Genomic DNA, 22,540 nt, shown 5'->3' on the forward strand with positions numbered 1-22,540 from the left:
TTCCCATGATGAGTGAGTGCTTCAGGATCTCTTGCACTTACATGGGCAGCAGAGTACTGCAATGGAAGCATGCTGGACCCATAACCCAGAGGTAGGCAGATTGAAACTATCCTTTGCTATATGCATTTTTTTTGTTAATTTAAGTAATCAAAACTGGGATTGATTTTTTTGCTCTTTTATTTTTACTTAAAGTACAATAACTTTTACCATTTTAATTTGTTTTAATAGTATATTGACAGTATAGTTTTCTTTCAAAAATCCACTTAATTTTCTTTACCCTGTTATTAAAATGGTAATTGACAAAAAAACGACATTGTCACCAGAAGAGCAATACAAAATGTACAAGTGATATATTAAAATCATCTTTCCAGCTTGAATTTCAATGATGCATTGGGGCAACGATTTTGTGAGAAACATCTTCACCCTTAAATAAAGATTTTCTTAATTCCTTACCTGTGTGCTAATTAGATATCACCTTGTTTTCATATTAAACAGACTTCCACATGAGAAAGCAGCAAGGATGCAGTGGCGTTAATGTTTCCTGGTGTCAACCTGTATTATTTCAGTAGACATTGAAATGAGGATGCATCTTGCTGCCTTTCCAATGAAGCAAGTTTAATTTAGTAATAGGTGAAAAACCATCCTTACAAAGGTGTTAATCAGAGACTTGGCTTTGTGGACACTTTTCAGAGAACAAATTTGTTAGCATAAAAATAAAGCCAGAAAATGAAGAGCTGTTTAATCACTCGATTGGATTTTTCTGCCAGCATATTTTTTTTCTCTGCAACCCACTGCTAAATTGTGCTTCCTAGCTGTTTTTATGAAATCACTGAATCAAATCTAACTCTGATTACATCAGAGAAGGCCAGGTACCCTACACCATAACAGGGAGTTTGAAATTTTGACTTGTCTACTTAAAGATCACCAAAATCTGATAACAAGGTCAATTAGGTCCCTGGGTGGGATTGAACCACCAACCTTATGGTTAATAGCCGTACATACTAACTGATTGCGCCACAGAGACACTTTGCAAAAGTCTATACTGACAAAGGCTAATAAGCATTCATCTAAAACGTTTCCTAGAAAAACTTTAAAAAGTCAATAATCTGGAGAGTTTTTGTAAGATGTTTCTTCCATCAACCAACGAAGAAACACATTGGTACTTTCCCATGATGAGTGAGTGCTTCAGGATCTCTTGCACTTACATGTGCAGCAGAGTACTGCAATGGAAGCATGCTGGGCCCATAACCCAGAGGTAGGCAGATTGAAACTATCCTCTGCTATATGCATTTTTTTTGTTAATTAAAGTAATCCAAAACTGGGATTGATATTTTGTCTCTTTTATTTTTACTTAAAGTACAATAACTTTTACCATTTTAATTTGTTTTAATAGTATATTGACAGTATTGTTTTCTTTCAAAAATCCACTTCATTTTCTTTACCCTATTATTAAAATGGTAATTGACAAAAACAAACTACATTGTCACCAGAAGAGCAATACAAAATGTACAAGTGATATATTAAAATCATCTTTCCAGCTTGAATTTCAATGATGCATTGGGGCAACGATTTTGTGAGAAACATCTTCACCCTTAAATAAAGATTTTCTTAATTCCTTACCTGTGTGCTAATTAGATATCACCTTGTTTTCATATTAAACAGACTTCCACATGAGAAAGCAGCAAGGATGCAGTGGCGTTAATGTTTCCTGGTGTCAACTTGTATTATTTCAGTAGACATTGAAATGAGGATGCATCTTGCTGCCTTTCCAATGAAGCAAGTTTAATTTAGTAATAGGTGAAAAACCATCCTTACAAAGGTGTTAATCAGAGACTTGGCTTTGTGGACACTTTTCAGAGAACAAATTTGTTAGCATAAAAATAAAGCCAGAAAATGAAGAGCTGTTTAATCACGCAATTTGGTTTTTTTGCCAGCATATTTCTTTTTCTCTGCAACCCACTGCTAAATTGTGCTTCCTAGATGTTTTTATAAAATCACTGAATCAAATCTAACTCTGATTACATCAGAGAAGGCCAGGTACCCTACACCATAACAGGGGGTATGAAATTTGACTTGTCTACTTAAAGATCACCAAAATCTGATAACAAGGTCAATTACGTCCCTGGGTGGGATTGAACCACCAACCTTTTGGTTAATAGCCGTACACACTAACTGATTGCGCCACAGAGACACTTTGCTAAAAGTACATACTGACAAATGCTAATAAGCATTCATCTAAAACGTTTCCTAGAAAAACTTAAAAAAGTCAATAATCTGGAGAGTTTTTGTAAGATGTTTCTTCTATCAACCAATGAAGAAACACATTGGTACTTTCCCATGATGAGTGAGTGCTTCAGGATCTCTTGCACTTACATGTGCAGCAGAGTACAGCAATGGAAGCATGCTGGGCCCATAACCCAGAGGTAGGCAGATTGAAACTATCCTCTGCTATATGCATTTTTTTGTTTGTTAATTAAAGTAATCCAAAACTGGGATTGATATTTTGGCTCTTTTATTTTTACTTAAAGTACAATAACTTTTACCATTTTAATTTGTTTTAATAGTATATTGACAGTATTGTTTTCTTTCAAAAATCCACTTAATTTTCTTTACCCTATTATTAAAATGGTAATTGACAAAAACAAACTACATTGTCACCAGAAGAGCAATACAAAATGTACAAGTGATATATTAAAATCATCTTTCCAGCTTGAATTTCAATGATGCATTGGGGCAACGATTTTGTGAGAAACACCTTCACCCTTAAATAAAGATTTTCTTAATTCCTTACCTGTGTGCTAATTAGATATCACCTTGTTTTCACATTAAACAGACTTCCACATGAGAAAGCAGCAAGGATGCAGTGGCGTTAATGTTTCCTGGTGTCAACCTGTATTATTTCAGTAGACATTGAAATGAGGATGCATCTTGCTGCCTTTCCAATGAAGCAAGTTTAATTTAGTAATAGGTGAAAAACCATCCTTACAAAGGTGTTAATCAGAGACTTGGCTTTGTGGACACTTTTCAGAGAACAAATTTGTTAGCATAAAAATAAAGCCAGAAAATAAAGAGCTGTTTAATCACTCAATTGGATTTTTCTGCCAGCATATTTTTTTTCTCTGCAACCCACTGCTAAATTGTGCTTCCTAGCTGTTTTTATAAAATCACTGAATCAAATCTAACTCTGATTACATCAGAGAAGGCCAGGTACCCTACACCATAACAGGGGGTTTGAAATTTTGACTTGTCTACTTAAAGATCACCAAAATCTGATAACAAGGTCAATTAGGTCCCTGGGTGGGATTGAACCACCAACCTTTTGGTTAATAGCCGTACATACTAACTGATTGCGCCACAGAGACACTTTGCAAAAGTCCATACTGACAAAGGCTAATAAGCATTCATCTAAAACGTTTCCTAGAAAAACTTTAAAAAGTCAATAATCTGGAGAGTTTTTGTAAGATGTTTCTTCCATCAACCAACGAAGAAACACATTGGTACTTTCCCATGATGAGTGAGTGCTTCAGGATCTCTTGAACTTACATGTGCAGCAGAGTACTGCAATGGAAGCATGCTGGGCCCATAACCCAGAGGTAAGCAGATTGAAACTATCCTCTGCTATATGCATTTTTTTTTGTTAATTAAAGTAATCCAAAACTGGGATTGATATTTTGTCTCTTTTATTTTTACTTAAAGTACAATAACTTTTACCATTTTAATTTGTTTTAATAGTATATTGACAGTATTGTTTTCTTTCAAAAATCCACTTAATTTTCTTTACCCTATTATTAAAATGGTAATTGACAAAAACAAACTACATTGTCACCAGAAGAGCAATACAAAATGTACAAGTGATATATTAAAATCATCTTTCCAGCTTGAATTTCAATGATGCATTGGGTCAACAATTTTGTGAGAAACATCTTCACCCTTAAATAAAGATTTTCTTAATTCCTTACCTGTGTGCTAATTATATATCACCTTGTTTTCACATTAAACAGACTTCCACATGAGAAAGCAGCAAGGATGCAGTGGCGTTAATGTTTCCTGGTGTCAACTTGTATTATTTCAGTAGACATTGAAATGAGGATGCATCTCGCTGCCTTTCCAATGAAGCAAGTTTAATTTAGTAATAGGTGAAAAACCATCCTTACAAAGGTGTTAATCAGAGACTTGGCTTTGTGGACACTTTTCAGAGAACAAATTTGTTAGCATAAAAATAAAGCCAGAAAATGATGAGCTGTTTAATCACTCGATTGGATTTTTCTGCCAGCATATTTTTTTTCTCTGCAACCCACTGCTAAATTGTGCTTCCTAGCTGTTTTTTATAAAATCACTGAATCAAATCTAACTCTGATTACATCAGAGAAGGCCATGTACCCTACACCATAAGAGGAAGTTTGAAATTTTGACTTGTCTACTTAAATATCACCAAAATCTGATCACAAGGTTAATTACATCCCTGGGTGGGATTGAACCACCAACCTTTTGGTTAATAGCCAAACACACTAACCGATTGCGCCACAGAGACACTTTGCAAAAAGTACATCCTGACAAAGGCTAATAAGCATACATCTAGAACGTTTCCTAGAAAAACATTAAAAAATCAATAATCTGGAGAGTTTTTGTAAGATGTTTCTTCCATCAACCAACGAATAAACACATTGGTACTTTCCCATGATGAGTGAGTGCTTCAGGATCTCTTGCACTTACATGGGCAGCAGAGTACTGCAATGGAAGCATGCTGGACCCATAACCCAGAGGTAGGCAGATTGAAACTATCCTTTGCTATATGCATTTTTTTTGTTAATTTAAGTAATCAAAACTGGGATTGATATTTTTGCTCTTTTATTTTTACTTAAAGTACAATAACTTTTACCATTTTAATTTGTTTTAATAGTATATTGACAGTATAGTTTTCTTTCAAAAATCCACTTAATTTTCTTTACCCTGTTATTAAAATGGTAATTGACAAAAAAACTACATTGTCACCAGAAGAGCAATACAAAATGTACAAGTGATATATTAAAATCATCTTTCCAGCTTGAATTTCAATGATGCATTGGGGCAACAATTTTGTGAGAAACATCTTCACCCTTAAATAAAGATTTTCATAATTCCTTACCTGTGTGCTAATTAGATATCACCTTGTTTTCACATTAAACAGACTTCCACACGAGAAAGCAGCAAGGATGCAGTGGCGTTAATGTTTCCTGGTGTCAACCTGTATTATTTCAGTAGACATTGAAATGAGGATGCATCTTGCTGCCTTTCCAATGAAGCAAGTTTAATTTAGTAATAGGTGAAAAACCATCCTTACAAAGGTGTTAATCAGAGACTTGGCTTTGTGGACACTTTTCAGAGAACAAATTTGTTAGCATAAAAATAAAGCCAGAAAATAAAGAGCTGTTTAATCACGCAATTTGATTTTTTTGCCAGCATATTTCTTTTTCTCTGCAACCCACTGCTAAATTGTGCTTCCTAGATGTTTTTATAAAATCACTGAATCAAATCTAACTCTGATTACATCAGAGAAGGCCAGGTACCCTACACCATAACAGGGGGTATGAAATTTGACTTGTCTACTTAAAGATCACCAAAATCTGATAACAAGGTCAATTAGGTCCCTGGGTGGGATTGAACCACCAACCTTTTGGTTAATAGCCGTACATACTAACTGATTGCGCCACAGAGACACTTTGCAAAAGTTCATACTGCAAAGGCTAATTAGCATTCATCTAAAACGTTTCCTAGAAAAACTTTAAAAAGTCAATAATCTGGAGAGTTTTTGTAAGATGTTTCTTCCATCAACCAACGAAGAAACACATTGGTACTTTCCCATGATGAGTGAGTGCTTCAGGATCTCTTAAACTTACATGTGCAGCAGAGTACTGCAATGGAAGCATGCTGGGCCCATAACCCAGAGGTAAGCAGATTGAAACTATCCTCTGCTATATGCATTTTTTTTTTGTTAATTAAAGTAATCCAAAACTGGGATTGATATTTTGTCTCTTTTATTTTTACTTAAAGTACAATAACTTTTACCATTTTAATTTGTTTTAATAGTATATTGACAGTATTGTTTTCTTTCAAAAATCCACTTCATTTTCTTTACCCTATTATTAAAATGGTAATTGACAAAAACAAACTACATTGTCACCAGAAGAGCAATACAAAATGTACAAGTGATATATTAAAATCATCTTTCCAGCTTGAATTTCAATGATGCATTGGGTCAACAATTTTGTGAGAAACATCTTCACCCTTAAATAAAGATTTTCTTAATTCCTTACCTGTGTGCTAATTATATATCACCTTGTTTTCACATTAAACAGACTTCCACATGAGAAAGCAGCAAGGATGCAGTGGCGTTAATGTTTCCTGGTGTCAACTTGTATTATTTCAGTAGACATTGAAATGAGGATGCATCTTGCTGCCTTTCCAATGAAGCAAGTTTAATTTAGTAATAGGTGAAAAACCATCCTTACAAAGGTGTTAATCAGAGACTTGGCTTTGTGGACACTTTTCAGAGAACAAATTTGTTAGCATAAAAATAAAGCCAGAAAATGAAGAGCTGTTTAATCACTCAATTGGATTTTTCTGCCAGCATATTTTTTTTCTCTGCAACCCACTGCTAAATTGTGCTTCCTAGCTGTTTTTTATAAAATCACTGAATCAAATCTAACTCTGATTACATCAGAGAAGGCCAGGTACCCTACACAATAAGAGGGGGTTTGAAATTTTGACTTGTCTACTTTAATATCACCAAAATCTGATCACAAGGTCAATTACGTCCCTGGGTGGGATTGAACCACCAACCTTTTGGTTAATAGCCGAACACACTAACCGATTGCGCCACCGAGACACTTTGCAAACAGTGCTTTTGGTTAATAGCCGTACATACTAACTGATTGCGCCACAGAGACACTTTGCAAAAGTCCATACTGACAAAGGCTAATAAGCATTCATCTAAAACGTTTCCTAGCAAAACTTTAAAAAGTCAATAATCTGGAGAGTTTTTGTAAGATGTTTCTTCCATCAACCAACGAAGAAACACATTGGTACTTTCCCATGATGAGTGAGTGCTTCAGGATCTCATGCACTTACATGTGCAGCAGAGTACTGCAATGGAAGCATGCTGGACCCATAACCCAGAGGTAGGCAGATTGAAACTATCCTTTGCTATATGCATTTTTTTTGTTAATTTAAGTAATCAAAACTGGGATTGATATTTTTGCTCTTTTATTTTTACTTAAAGTACAATAACTTTTACCATTTTAATTTGTTTTAATAGTATATTGACAGTATAGTTTTCTTTCAAAAATCCACTTAATTTTCTTTACCCTGTTATTAAAATGGTAATTGACAAAAAAACTACATTGTCACCAGAAGAGCAATACAAAATGTACAAGTGATATATTAAAATCATCTTTCCAGCTTGAATTTCAATGATGCATTGGGGCAACAATTTTGTGAGAAACATCTTCACCCTTAAATAAAGATTTTCGTAATTCCTTACCTGTGTGCTAATTAGATATCACCTTGTTTTCACATTAAACAGACTTCCACACGAGAAAGCAGCAAGGATGCAGTGGCGTTAATGTTTCCTGGTGTCAACCTGTATTATTTCAGTAGACATTGAAATGAGGATGCATCTTGCTGCCTTTCCAATGAAGCAAGTTTAATTTAGTAATAGGTGAAAAACCATCCTTACAAAGGTGTTAATCAGAGACTTGGCTTTGTGGACACTTTTCAGAGAACAAATTTGTTAGCATAAAAATAAAGCCAGAAAATGAAGAGCTGTTTAATCACTCAATTGGATTTTTCTGCCAGCATATTTTTTTTCTCTGCAACCCACTGTAAAATTGTGCTTCCTAGCTGTTTTTTATAAAATCACTGAATCAAATCTAACTCTGATTACATCAGAGAAGGCCAGGTACCCTACACAATAAGAGGGGGTTTGAAATTTTGACTTGTCTACTTAAATATCACCAAAATGTGATCACAAGGTCAATTATGTCCCTGGGTGGGATTGAACCACCAAACTTTTGGTTAATAGCCGAACACACTAACCGATTGCGCCACCGAGACACTTTGCAAACAGTACATACTGACAAAGGCTAATAAGCATACATCTAGAACGTTTCCTAGAAAAACATTAAAAAATCAATAATCTGGAGAGTTTTTGTAAGATGTTTCTTCCATCAACCAATGAATAAACACATTGGTACTTTCCCATGATGAGTGAGTGCTTCAGGATCTCTTGCACTTACATGTGCAGCAGAGTACTGCAATGGAAGCATGCTGGATCCATAACCCAGAGGTAGGCAGATTGAAACTATCCTTTGCTATATGCATTTTTTTTTGTTAATTTAAGTAATCAAAACTGGGATTGATATTTTTTCTCTTTTATTTTTACTTAAAGTACAATAACTTTTACCATTTTTAATTTGTTTTAATAGTATATTGACAGTATAGTTTTCTTTCAAAAATCCACTTAATTTTCTTTACCCTATTATTAAAATGGTAATTGACAAAAAAAACTACATTGTCACCAGAAGAGCAATACAAAATGTACAAGTGATATATTAAAATCATCTTTCCAGCTTGAATTTCAATGATGCATTGGGTCAACAATTTTGTGAGAAACATCTTCACCCTTAAATAAAGATTTTCTTAATTCCTTACCTGTGTGCTAATTAGATATCACCTTGTTTTCACATTAAACAGACTTCCACATGAGAAAGCAGCAAGGATGCAGTGGCGTTAATGTTTCCTGGTGTCAACCTGTATTATTTCAGTAGACATTGAAATGAGGATGCATCTTGCTGCCTTTCCAATGAAGCAAGTTTAATTTAGTAATAGGTGAAAAACCATCCCTACAAAGGTGTTAATCAGAGACTTGGCTTTGTGGACACTTTTCAGAGAACAAATTTGTTAGCATAAAAATAAAGCCAGAAAATAAAGAGCTGTTTAATCACGCAATTTGATTTTTTTGCCAGCATATTTCTTTTTCTCTGCAACCCACTGCTAAATTGTGCTTCCTAGATGTTTTTATAAAATCACTGAATCAAATCTAACTCTGATTACATCAGAGAAGGCCAGGTACCCTACACCATAACAGGGGGTATGAAATTTGACTTGTCTACTTAAAGATCACCAAAATCTGATAAAAAGGTCAATTAGGTCCCTGGGTGGGATTGAACCACCAACCTTTTGGTTAATAGCCGTACATACTAACTGATTGCGCCACAGAGACACTTTGCAAAAGTTCATACTGCAAAGGCTAATTAGCATTCATCTAAAACGTTTCCTAGAAAAACTTTAAAAAGTCAATAATCTGGAGAGTTTTTGTAAGATGTTTCTTCCATCAACCAACGAAGAAACACATTGGTACTTTCCCATGATGAGTGAGTGCTTCAGGATCTCTTGCACTTACATGTGCAGCAGAGTACTGCAATGGAAGCATGCTGGGCCCATAACCCAGAGGTAGGCAGATTGAAACTATCCTCTGCTATATGCATTTTTTTTTGTTAATTAAAGTAATCCAAAACTGGGATTGATATTTTGTCTCTTTTATTTTTACTTAAAGTACAATAACTTTTACCATTTTAATTTGTTTTAATAGTATATTGACAGTATTGTTTTCTTTCAAAAATCCAATTCATTTTCTTTACCCTATTATTAAAATGGTAATTGACAAAAACAAACTACATTGTCACCAGAAGAGCAATACAAAATGTACAAGTGATATATTAAAATCACCTTTCAGCTTGAATTTCAATGATGCATTGGGGCAACAATTTTGTGAGAAACATCTTCACCCTTAAATAAAGATTTTCTTAATTCCTTACCTGTGTGCTAATTAGATATCACCTTGTTTTCATATTAAACAGACTTCCACATGAGAAAGCAGCAAGGATGCAGTGGCGTTAATGTTTCCTGGTGTCAACCTGTATTATTTCAGTAGACATTGAAATGAGGATGCATCTTGCTGCCTTTCCAATGAAGCAAGTTTAATTTAGTAATAGGTGAAAAACCATCCTTACAAAGGTGTTAATCAGAGACTTGGCTTTGTGGACACTTTTCAGAGAACAAATTTGTTAGCATAAAAATAAAGCCAGAAAATAAAGAGCTGTTTAATCACTCAATTGGATTTTTCTGCCAGCATATTTTTTTTCTCTGCAACCCACTGCTAAATTGTGCTTCCTAGCTGTTTTTATAAAATCACTGAATCAAATCTAACTCTGATTACATCAGAGAAGGCCAAGTACCCTACACCATAACAGGGGGTTTGAAATTTTGACTTGTCTACTTAAAGATCAGCAAAATCTGATAACAAGGTCAATTAGGTACCTGGGTGGGATTGAACCACCAACCTTTTGGTTAATAGCCGTACATACTAACTGATTGCGCCACAGAGACACTTTGCAAAAGTCCATACTGACAAAGGCTAATAAGCATTCATCTAAAACGTTTCCTAGCAAAACTTTAAAAAGTCAATAATCTGGAGAGTTTTTGTAAGATGTTTCTTCCATCAACCAACGAAGAAACACATTGGTACTTTCCCATGATGAGTGAGTGCTTCAGGATCTCTTGCACTTACATGTGCAGCAGAGTACAGCAATGGAAGCATGCTGGACCCATAACCCAGAGGTAGGCAGATTGAAACTATCCTCTGCTGTATGCTTTTTTTTTTGTTAATTAAAGTAATCCAAAACTGGGATTGATATTTTGTCTCTTTTATTTTTACTTAAAGTACAATAACTTTTACCATTTTAATTTGTTTTAATAGTATATTGACAGTATTGTTTTCTTTCAAAAATCCACTTAATTTTCTTTACCCTATTATTAAATGGTAATTGACAAAAACAAACTACATTGTCACCAGAAGAGCAATACAAAATGTACAAGTGATATATTAAAATCATCTTTCCAGCTTGAATTTCAATGATGCATTGGGGCAACGATTTTGTGAGAAACATCTTCACCCTTAAATAAAGATTTTCTTAATTCCTTACATGTGTGCTAATTAGATATCACCTTGTTTTCACATTAAACAGACTTCCACATGAGAAAGCAGCAAGGATGCAGTGGCGTTAATGTTTCCTGGTGTCAACTTGTATTATTTCAGTAGACATTGAAATGAGGATGCATCTTGCTGCCTTTCCAATGAAGCAAGTTTGATTTAGTAATAGGTGAAAAACCATCCTTACAAAGGTGTTAATCAGAGACTTGGCTTTGTGGACACTTTTCAGAGAACAAATTTGTTAGCATAAAAATAAAGCCAGAAAATAAATAGCTGTTTAATCACTCAATTGGATTTTTCTGCCAGCATATTTTTTTTCTCTGCAACCCACTGCTAAATTGTGCTTCCTAGCTATTTTTATAAAATCACTGAATCAAATCTAACTCTGATTACATCAGAGAAGGCCAGGTACCCTACACCATAACAGGGGGTTTGAAATGTTGACTTGTCTACTTAAAGATCACCAAAATCTGATAACAAGGTCAATTAGGTCCCTGGGTGGGATTGAACCACCAAACTTTTGGTTAATAGCCAAACACACTAACCGATTGCGCCACAGAGACACTTTGCGAAAAGTCCATACTGACAAAGGCTAATAAGCATACATCTAGAACGTTTCCTAGAAAAACATTAAAAAATCAATAATCTGGAGAGTTTTTGTAAGATGTTTCTTCCATCAACCAACGAAGAAACACATTGGTACTTTCCCATGATGAGTGAGTGCTTCAGGATCTCTTGCACTTACATGTGCAGCAGAGTACTGCAATGGAAGCATGCTGGGCCCATAACCCAGAGGTAGGCAGATTGAAACTATCCTCTGCTATATGCATTTTTTTTGTTAATTAAAGTAATCCAAAACTGGGATTGATATTTTGTCTCTTTTATTTTTACTTAAAGTACAATAACTTTTACCATTTTAATTTGTTTTAATAGTATATTGACAGTATTGTTTTCTTTCAAAAATCCACTTCATTTTCTTTACCCTATTATTAAAATGGTAATTGACAAAAACAAACTACATTGTCACCAGAAGAGCAATACAAAATGTACAAGTGATATATTAAAATCATCTTTCCAGCTTGAATTTCAATGATGCATTGGGGCAACGATTTTGTGAGAAACATCTTCACCCTTAAATAAAGATTTTCTTAATTCCTTACCTGTGTGCTAATTAGATATCACCTTGTTTTCACATTAAACAGACTTCCACATGAGAAAGCAGCAAGGATGCAGTGGCGTTAATGTTTCCTGGTGTCAACCTGTATTATTTCAGTAGACATTGAAATGAGGATGCATCTTGCTGCCTTTCCAATGAAGCAAGTTTAATTTAGTAATAGGTGAAAAACCATCCTTACAAAGGTGTTAATCAGAGACTTGGCTTTGTGGACACTTTTCAGAGAACAAATTTGTTAGCATAAAAATAAAGCCAGAAAATAAAGAGCTGTTTAATCACTCAATTGGATTTTTCTGCCAGCATATTTTTTTTCTCTGCAACCCACTGCTAAATTGTGCTTCCTAGCTGTTTTTATAAAATCACTGAATCAAATCTAACTCTGATTACATCAGAGAAGGCCAGGTACCCTACACCATAACAGGGGGTTTGAAATTTTGACTTGTCTACTTAAAGATCACCAAAATCTGATAACAAGGTCAATTAGGTCCCTGGGTGGGATTGAACCACCAACCTTTTGGTTAATAGCCGTACATACTAACTGATTGCGCCACAGAGACACTTTGCAAAAGTCCATACTGACAAAGGCTAATAAGCATTCATCTAAAACGTTTCCTAGAAAAACTTTAAAAAGTCAATAATCTGGAGAGTTTTTGTAAGATGTTTCTTCCATCAACCAACGAAGAAACACATTGGTACTTTCCCATGATGAGTGAGTGCTTCAGGATCTCTTGAACTTACATGTGCAGCAGAGTACTGCAATGGAAGCATGCTGGGCCCATAACCCAGAGGTAGGCAGATTGAAACTATCCTTTGCTATATGCATTTTTTTTTTGTTAATTTAAGTAATCAAAACTGGGATTGATATTTTTGCTCTTTTATTTTTACTTAAAGTACAATAACTTTTACCATTTTAATTTGTTTTAATAGTATATTGACAGTATAGTTTTCTTTCAAAAATCCACTTAATTTTCTTTACCCTATTATTAAAATGGTAATTGACAAAAAAAACTACATTGTCACCAGAAGAGCAATACAAAATGTACAAGTGATATATTAAAATCATCTTTCCAGCTTGAATTTCAATGATGCATTGGGTCAACAATTTTGTGAGAAACATATTCACCCTTAAATAAAGATTTTCTTAATTCCTTACCTGTGTGCTAATTAGATATCACCTTGTTTTCACATTAAACAGACTTCCACATGAGAAAGCAGCAAGGATGCAGTGGCGTTAATGTTTCCTGGTGTCAACCTGTATTATTTCAGAAGACATTGAAATGAGGATGCATCTTGCTGCCTTTCCAATGAAGCAAGTTTAATTTAGTAATAGGTGAAAAACCATCCCTACAAAGGTGTTAATCAGAGACTTGGCTTTGTGGACACTTTTCAGAGAACAAATTTGTTAGCATAAAAATAAAGCCAGAAAATAAAGAGCTGTTTAATCACGCAATTTGATTTTTTTGCCAGCATATTTCTTTTTCTCTGCAACCCACTGCTAAATTGTGCTTCCTAGATGTTTTTATAAAATCACTGAATCAAATCTAACTCTGATTACATCAGAGAAGGCCAGGTACCCTACACCATAACAGGGGGTATGAAATTTGACTTGTCTACTTAAAGATCACCAAAATCTGATAACAAGGTCAATTAGGTCCCTGGGTGGGATTGAACCACCAACCTTTTGGTTAATAGCTGTACATACTAACTGATTGCGCCACAGAGACACTATGCAAAAGTTCATACTGCAAAGGCTAATAAGCATTCATCTAAAATGTTTCCTAGCAAAACTTTAAAAAGTCAATAATCTGGAGAGTTTTTGTAAGATGTTTCTTCCATCAACCAACGAAGAAACACATTGGTACTTTCCCATGATGAGTGAGTGCTTCAGGATCTCTTGCACTTACATGTGCAGCAGAGTACTGCAATGGAAGCATGCTGGGCCCATAACCCAGAGGTAGGCAGATTGAAACTATCCTCTGCTATATGCATTTTTTTTTGTTAATTAAAGTAATCCAAAACTGGGATTGATATTTTGTCTCTTTTATTTTAACTTAAAGTACAATAACTTTTACCATTTTAATTTGTTTTAATAGTATATTGACAGTATTGTTTTCTTTCAAAAATCCACTTCATTTTCTTTACCCTATTATTAAAATGGTAATTGACAAAAACAAACTACATTGTCACCAGAAGAGCAATACAAAATGTACAAGTGATATATTAAAATCATCTTTCCAGCTTGAATTTCAATGATGCATTGGGGCAACGATTTTGTGAGAAACATCTTCACCCTTAAATAAAGATTTTCGTAATTCCTTACCTGTGTGCTAATTAGATATCACCTTGTTTTCACATTAAACAGACTTCCACATGAGAAAGCAGCAAGGATGCAGTGGCGTTAATGTTTCCTGGTGTCAACCTGTATTATTTCAGTAGACATTGAAATGAGGATGCATCTTGCTGCCTTTCCAATGAAGCAAGTTTAATTTAGTAATAGGTGAAAAACCATCCTTACAAAGGTGTTAATCAGAGACTTGGCTTTGTGGACACTTTTCAGAGAACAAATTTGTTAGCATAAAAATAAAGCCAGAAAATGAAGAGCTGTTTAATCACTCAATTGGATTTTTTTTGCCAGCATATTTTTTTTCTCTGCAACCCACTACTAAATTGTGCTTCCTAGCTGTTTTTTATAAAATCACTGAATCAAATCTAACTCTGATTACATCAGAGAAGGCCATGTACCCTAAACCATAAGAGGAGGTTTGAAATTTTGACTTGTCTACTTAAATATCACCAAAATCTGATCACAAGGTTAATTACGTCCCTGGGTGGGATTGAACCACCAACCTTTTGGTTAATAGCCAAACACACTAACCGATTGCGACACAGAGACACTTTGCAAAAAGTATATACTGACAAAGGCTAATAAGCATACATCTAGAACGTTTCCTAGAAAAACATTAAAAAATCAATAATCTGGAGAGTTTTTGTAAGATGTTTCTTCCATCAACCAACGAATAAACACATTGGTACTTTCCCATGATGAGTGAGTGCTTCAGGATCTCTTGCACTTACATGGGCAGCAGAGTACTGCAATGGAAGCATGCTGGACCCATAACCCAGAGGTAGGCAGATTGAAACTATCCTTTGCTATATGCATTTTTTTTGTTAATTTAAGTAATCAAAACTGGGATTGATATTTTGCTCTTTTATTTTTACTTAAAGTACAATAACTTTTACCATTTTAATTTGTTTTAATAGTATATTGACAGTATAGTTTTCTTTCAAAAATCCACTTAATTTTCTTTACCCTGTTATTAAAATGGTAATTGACAAAAAAACTACATTGTCACCAGAAGAGCAATACAAAATGTACAAGTGATATATTAAAATCATCTTTCCAGCTTGAATTTCAATGATGCATTGGGGCAACAATTTTGTGAGAAACATCTTCACCCTTAAATAAAGATTTTCGTAATTCCTTACCTGTGTGCTAATTAGATATCACCTTGTTTTCACATTAAACAGACTTCCACATGAGAAAGCAGCAAGCATGCAGTGGCGTTAATGTTTCCTGGTGTCAACCTGTATTATTTCAGTAGACATTGAAATGAGGATGCATCTTGCTGCCTTTCCAATGAAGCAAGTTTAATTTAGTAATAGGTGAAAAACCATCCTTACAAAGGTGTTAATCAGAGACTTGGCTTTGTGGACACATTTCAGAGAACAAATTTGTTAGCATAAAAATAAAGCCAGAAAATGAAGAGCTGTTTAATCACTCAATTGGATTTTTCTGCCAGCATATTTTTTTTCTCTGCAACCCACTGCTAAATTGTGCTTCCTAGCTGTTTTTTATAAAATCACTGAATCAAATCTAACTCTGATTACATCAGAGAAGGCCAGGTACCCTACACAATAAGAGGGGGTTTGAAATTTTGACTTGTCTACTTAAATATCACCAAAATGTGATCACAAGGTCAATTATGTCCCTGGGTGGTATTGAACCACCAACCTTTTGGTTAATAGTAGAACACACTAACCGATTGCGCCACCGAGACACTTTGCAAACAGTACATACTGACAAAGGCTAATAAGCATACATCTAGAACATTTCCTAGAAAAACATTAAATAATCAATAATCTGGAGAGTTTTTGTAAGATGTTTCTTCCATCAACCAATGAATAAACACATTGGTACTTTCCCATGATGAGTGAGTGCTTCAGGATCTCTTGCACTTACATGTGCAGCAGAGTACTGCAATGGAAGCATGCTGGACCCATAACCCAGAGGTAGGCAGATTGAAACTATCCTTTGCTATATGCATTTTTTTTTGTTAATTTAAGTAATCAAAACTGGGATTGATATTTTTGCTCTTTTATTTTTACTTAAAGTACAATAACTTTTACCATTTTAATTTGTTTTAATAGTATATTGACAGTATAGTTTTCTTTCAAAAATCCACTTAATTTTCTTTACCCTATTATTAAAATGGTAATTGACAAAAAAAACTACATTGTCACCAGAAGAGCAATACAAAATGTACAAGTGATATATTAAAATCATCTTTCCAGCTTGAATTTCAATGATGCATTGGGTCAACAATTTTGTGAGAAACATCTTCACCCTTAAATAAAGATTTTCTTAATTCCTTACCTGTGTGCTAATTAGATATCACCTTGTTTTCACATTAAACAGACTTCCACATGAGAAAGCAGCAAGGATGCAGTGGCGTTAATGTTTCCTGGTGTCAACCTGTATTATTTCAGTAGACATTGAAATGAGGATGCATCTTGCTGCCTTTCCAATGAAGCAAGTTTAATTTAGTAATAGGTGAAAAACCATCCCTACAAAGGTGTTAATCAGAGACTTGGCTTTGTGGACACTTTTCAGAGAACAAATTTGTTAGCATAAAAATAAAGCCAGAAAATAAAGAGCTGTTTAATCACGCAATTTGATTTTTTTGCCAGCATATTTCTTTTTCTCTGCAACCCACTGCTAAATTGTGCTTCCTAGATGTTTTTATAAAATCACTGAATCAAATCTAACTCTGATTACATCAGAGAAGGCCAGGTACCCTACACCATAACAGGGGGTATGAAATTTGACTTGTCTACTTAAAGATCACCAAAATCTGATAACAAGGTCAATTAGGTCCCTGGGTGGGATTGAACCACCAACCTTTTGGTTAATAGCCGTACATACTAACTGATTGCGCCACAGAGACACTTTGCAAAAGTTCATACTGCAAAGGCTAATAAGCATTCATCTAAAACGTTTCCTAGAAAAACTTTAAAAAGTCAATAATCTGGAGAGTTTTTGTAAGATGTTTCTTCCATCAACCAACGAAGAAACACATTGGTACTTTCCCATGATGAGTGAGTGCTTCAGGATCTCTTGCACTTACATGTGCAGCAGAGTACTGCAATGGAAGCATGCTGGGCCTATAACCCAGAGGTAGGCAGATTGAAACTATCCTCTGCTATATGCATTTTTTTTTGTTAATTAAAGTAATCCAAAACTGGGATTGATATTTTGTCTCTTTTATTTTTACTTAAAGTACAATAACTTTTACCATTTTAATTTGTTTTAATAGTATATTGACAGTATTGTTTTCTTTCAAAAATCCACTTCATTTTCTTTACCCTATTATTAAAATGGTAATTGACAAAAACAAACTACATTGTCACCAGAAGAGCAATACAAAATGTACAAGTGATATATTAAAATCACCTTTCAGCTTGAATTTCAATGATGCATTGGGGCAACGATTTTGTGAGAAACATCTTCACCCTTAAATAAAGATTTTCTTAATTCCTTACCTGTGTGCTAATTAGATATCACCTTGTTTTCATATTAAACAGACTTCCACATGAGAAAGCAGCAAGGATGCAGTGGCGTTAATGTTTCCTGGTGTCAACCTGTATTATTTCAGTAGACATTGAAATGAGGATGCATCTTGCTGCCTTTCCAATGAAGCAAGTTTAATTTAGTAATAGGTGAAAAACCATCCTTACAAAGGTGTTAATCAGAGACTTGGCTTTGTGGACACTTTTCAGAGAACAAATTTGTTAGCATAAAAATAAAGCCAGAAAATAAAGAGCTGTTTAATCACTCAATTGGATTTTTCTGCCAGCATATTTTTTTTCTCTGCAACCCACTGCTAAATTGTGCTTCCTAGCTGTTTTTATAAAATCACTGAATCAAATCTAACTCTGATTACATCAGAGAAGGCCAAGTACCCTACACCATAACAGGGGGTTTGAAATTTTGACTTGTCTACTTAAAGATCAGCAAAATCTGATAACAAGGTCAATTAGGTCCCTGGGTGGGATTGAACCACCAACCTTTTGGTTAATAGCCGTACATACTAACTGATTGCGCCACAGAGACACTTTGCAAAAGTTCATACTGCAAAGGCTAATAAGCATTCATCTAAAACGTTTCCTAGAAAAACTTTAAAAAGTCAATAATCTGGAGAGTTTTTGTAAGATGTTTCTTCCATCAACCAACGAAGAAACACATTGGTACTTTCCCATGATGAGTGAGTGCTTCAGGATCTCTTGCACTTACATGTGCAGCAGAGTACTGCAATGGAAGCATGCTGGGCCTATAACCCAGAGGTAGGCAGATTGAAACTATCCTCTGCTATATGCATTTTTTTTTGTTAATTAAAGTAATCCAAAACTGGGATTGATATTTTGGCTCTTTTATTTTTACTTAAAGTACAATAACTTTTACCATTTTAATTTGTTTTAATAGTATATTGACAGTATTGTTTTCTTTCAAAAATCCACTTCATTTTCTTTACCCTATTATTAAAATGGTAATTGACAAAAACAAACTACATTGTCACCAGAAGAGCAATACAAAATGTACAAGTGATATATTAAAATCATCTTTCCAGCTTGAATTTCAATGATGCATTGGGTCAATAATTTTGTGAGAAACATCTTCACCCTTAAATAAAGATTTTCTTAATTCCTTATCTGTGTGCTAATTAGATATCACCTTGTTTTCACATTAAACAGACTTCCACATGAGAAAGCAGCAAGTATGCAGTGGCGTTAATGTTTCCTGGTGTCAACTTGTATTATTTCAGTAGACATTGAAATGAGGATGCATCTTGCTGCCTTTCCAATGAAGCAAGTTTAATTTAGTAATAGGTGAAAAACCATCCCTACAAAGGTGTTAATCAGAGACTTGGCTTTGTGGACACTTTTCAGAGAACAAATTTGTTAGCATAAAAATAAAGCCAGAAAATGAAGAGCTGTTTAATCACGCAATTTGATTTTTTTGCCAGCATATTTCTTTTTCTCTGCAACCCACGGCTAAATTGTGCTTCCTAGATGTTTTTATAAAATCACTGAATCAAATCTAACTCTGATTACATCAGAGAAGGCCAGGTACCCTACACCATAACAGGGGGTTTGAAATTTGACTTGTCTACTTAAAGATCACCAAAATCTGATAACAAGGTCAATTACATCCCTGGGTGGGATTGAACCACCAACCTTTTGGTTAATAGCCGTACACACTAACTGATTGCGCCACAGAGACACTTTGCGAAAGTACATACTGACAAATGCTAATAAGCATTCATCTAAAACGTTTCCTAGAAAAACTTAAAAAAGTCAATAATCTGGAGAGTTTTTGTAAGATGTTTCTTCCATCAACCAACGAAGAAACACATTGGTACTTTCCCATGATGAGTGAGTGCTTCAGGATCTCTTGCACTTACATGTGCAGCAGAGTACAGCAATGGAAGAATGCTGGGCCCATAACCCAGAGGTAGGCAGATTGAAACTATCCTCTGCTATATGCATTTTTTTGTTTGTTAATTAAAGTAATCCAAAACTGGGATTGATATTTTGGCTCTTTTATTTTTACTTAAAGTACAATAACTTTTACCATTTTAATTTGTTTTAATAGTATATTGACAGTATAGTTTTCTTTCAAAAATCCACTTAATTTTCTTTACCCTATTATTAAAATGGTAATTGACAAAAAAAACTACATTGTCACCAGAAGAGCAATACAAAATGTACAAGTGATATATTAAAATCATCTTTCCAGCTTGAATTTCAATGATGCATTGGGGCAACAATTTTGTGAGAAACATCTTCACCCTTAAATAAAGATTTTCTTAATTCCTTACCTGTGTGCTAATTAGATATCACCTTGTTTTCACATTAAACAGACTTCCACATGAGAAAGCAGCAAGGATGCAGTGGCGTTAATGTTTCCTGGTGTCAACCTGTATTATTTCAGTAGACATTGAAATGAGGATGCATCTCTCTGCCTTTCCAATGAAGCAAGTTTAATTTAGTAATAGGTGAAAAACCATCCCTACAAAGGTGTTAATCAGAGACTTGGCTTTGTGGACACTTTTCAGAGAACAAATTTGTTAGCATAAAAATAAAGCCAGAAAATGAAGAGCTGTTTAATCACACAATTTGATTTTTTTGCCAGCATATTTCTTTTTCTCTGCAACCCACTGCTAAATTGTGCTTCCTAGATGTTTTTATAAAATCACTGAATCAAATCTAACTCTGATCACATCAGAGAAGGCCAGGTACCCTACACCATAACAGGGGGTATGAAATTTGACTTGTCTACTTAAAGATCACCAAAATCTTATAACAAGGTCAATTAGGTCCCTGGGTGGGATTGAACCACCAACCTTTTGGTTAATAGCCGTACATACTAACTGATTGCGCCACAGAGACACTTTGCGAAAGTTCATACTGACAAAGGCTAATAAGCATTCATCTAAAACGTTTCCTAGAAAAACTTTAAAAAGTCAATAATCTGGAGAGTTTTTGTAAGATGTTTCTTCCATCAACCAACAAAGAAACACATTGGTACTTTCCCATGATGAGTGAGTGCTTCAGGATCTCTTGCACTTACATGTGCAGCAGAGTACAGCAATGGAAGCATGCTGGACCCATAACCCAGAGGTAGGCAGATTGAAACTATCCTCTGCTGTATGCTTTTTTTTTTTGTTAATTAAAGTAATCCAAAACTGGGATTGATATTTTGGCTCTTTTATTTTTACTTAAAGTCAATAACTTTTACCATTTTAATTTGTTTTAATAGTATATTGACAGTATTGTTTTCTTTCAAAAATCCACTTAATTTTCTTTACCCTATTATTAAAATGGTAATTGACAAAAACAAACTACATTGTCACCAGAAGAGCAATACAAAATGTACAAGTGATATATTAAAATCATCTTTCCAGCTTGAATTTCAATGATGCATTGGGGCAACGATTTTGTGAGAAACATCTTCACCCTTAAATAAAGATTTTCTTAATTCCTTACCTGTGTGCTAATTAGATATCACCTTGTTTTCACATTAAACAGACTTCCACATGAGAAAGCAGCAAGGATGCAGTGGCGTTAATGTTTCCTGGTGTCAACTTGTATTATTTCAGTAGACATTGAAATGAGGATGCATCTTGCTGCCTTTCCAATGAAGCAAGTTTAATTTAGTAATAGGTGAAAAACCATCCTTACAAAGGTGTTAATCAGAGACTTGGCTTTGTGGACACTTTTCAGAGAACAAATTTGTTAGCATAAAAATAAAGCCAGAAAATGAAGAGCTGTTTAATCACTCAATTGGATTTTTCTGCCAGCATATTTTTTTTCTCTGCAACCCACTGCTAAATTGTGCTTCCTAGCTGTTTTTTTATAAAATCACTGAATCAAATCTAACTCTGATTACATCAGAGAAGGCCAGGTACCCTACACAATAAGAGGGGGTTTGAAATTTTGACTTGTCTACTTTAATATCACCAAAATCTGATCACAAGGTCAATTACGTCCCTGGGTGGGATTGAACCACCAACCTTTTGGTTAATAGCCGAACACACTAACCGATTGCGCCACCGAGACACTTTGCAAACAGTGCTTTTGGTTAATAGCCGTACATACTAACTGATTGCGCCACAGAGACACTTTGCAAAAGTCCATACTGACAAAGGCTAATAAGCATTCATCTAAAACGTTTCCTAGCAAAACTTTAAAAAGTCAATAATCTGGAGAGTTTTTGTAAGATGTTTCTTCCATCAACCAACGAAGAAACACATTGGTACTTTCCCATGATGAGTGAGTGCTTCAGGATCTCATGCACTTACATGTGCAGCAGAGTACTGCAATGGAAGCATGCTGGGCCCATAACCCAGAGGTAGGCAGATTGAAACTATCCTCTGCTATATGCATTTTTTTTTGTTAATTAAAGTAATCCAAAACTGGGATTGATATTTTGTCTCTTTTATTTTTACTTAAAGTACAATAACTTTTACCATTTTAATTTGTTTTAATAGTATATTGAC

At 34.6% G+C, this 22,540-nt stretch overlaps 1 non-coding gene across 1 annotated transcript; it reads right to left on the reverse strand.

The window, feature by feature from the left end:
* Nucleotides 1-4,457: 4,457 nt before the first annotated feature.
* TRNAN-AUU (transfer RNA asparagine (anticodon AUU)) lies at nt 4,458-4,531 on the reverse strand. Its single transcript has one exon. It is a non-coding gene; the product is annotated as a tRNA-Asn (tRNA).
* Nucleotides 4,532-22,540: the final 18,009 nt, after the last annotated feature.

The sequence above is a fragment of the Pseudophryne corroboree genome, unplaced genomic scaffold (assembly GCF_028390025.1).
Source record: "Pseudophryne corroboree isolate aPseCor3 unplaced genomic scaffold, aPseCor3.hap2 scaffold_387, whole genome shotgun sequence".
NCBI lineage: Eukaryota > Metazoa > Chordata > Amphibia > Anura > Myobatrachidae > Pseudophryne > Pseudophryne corroboree.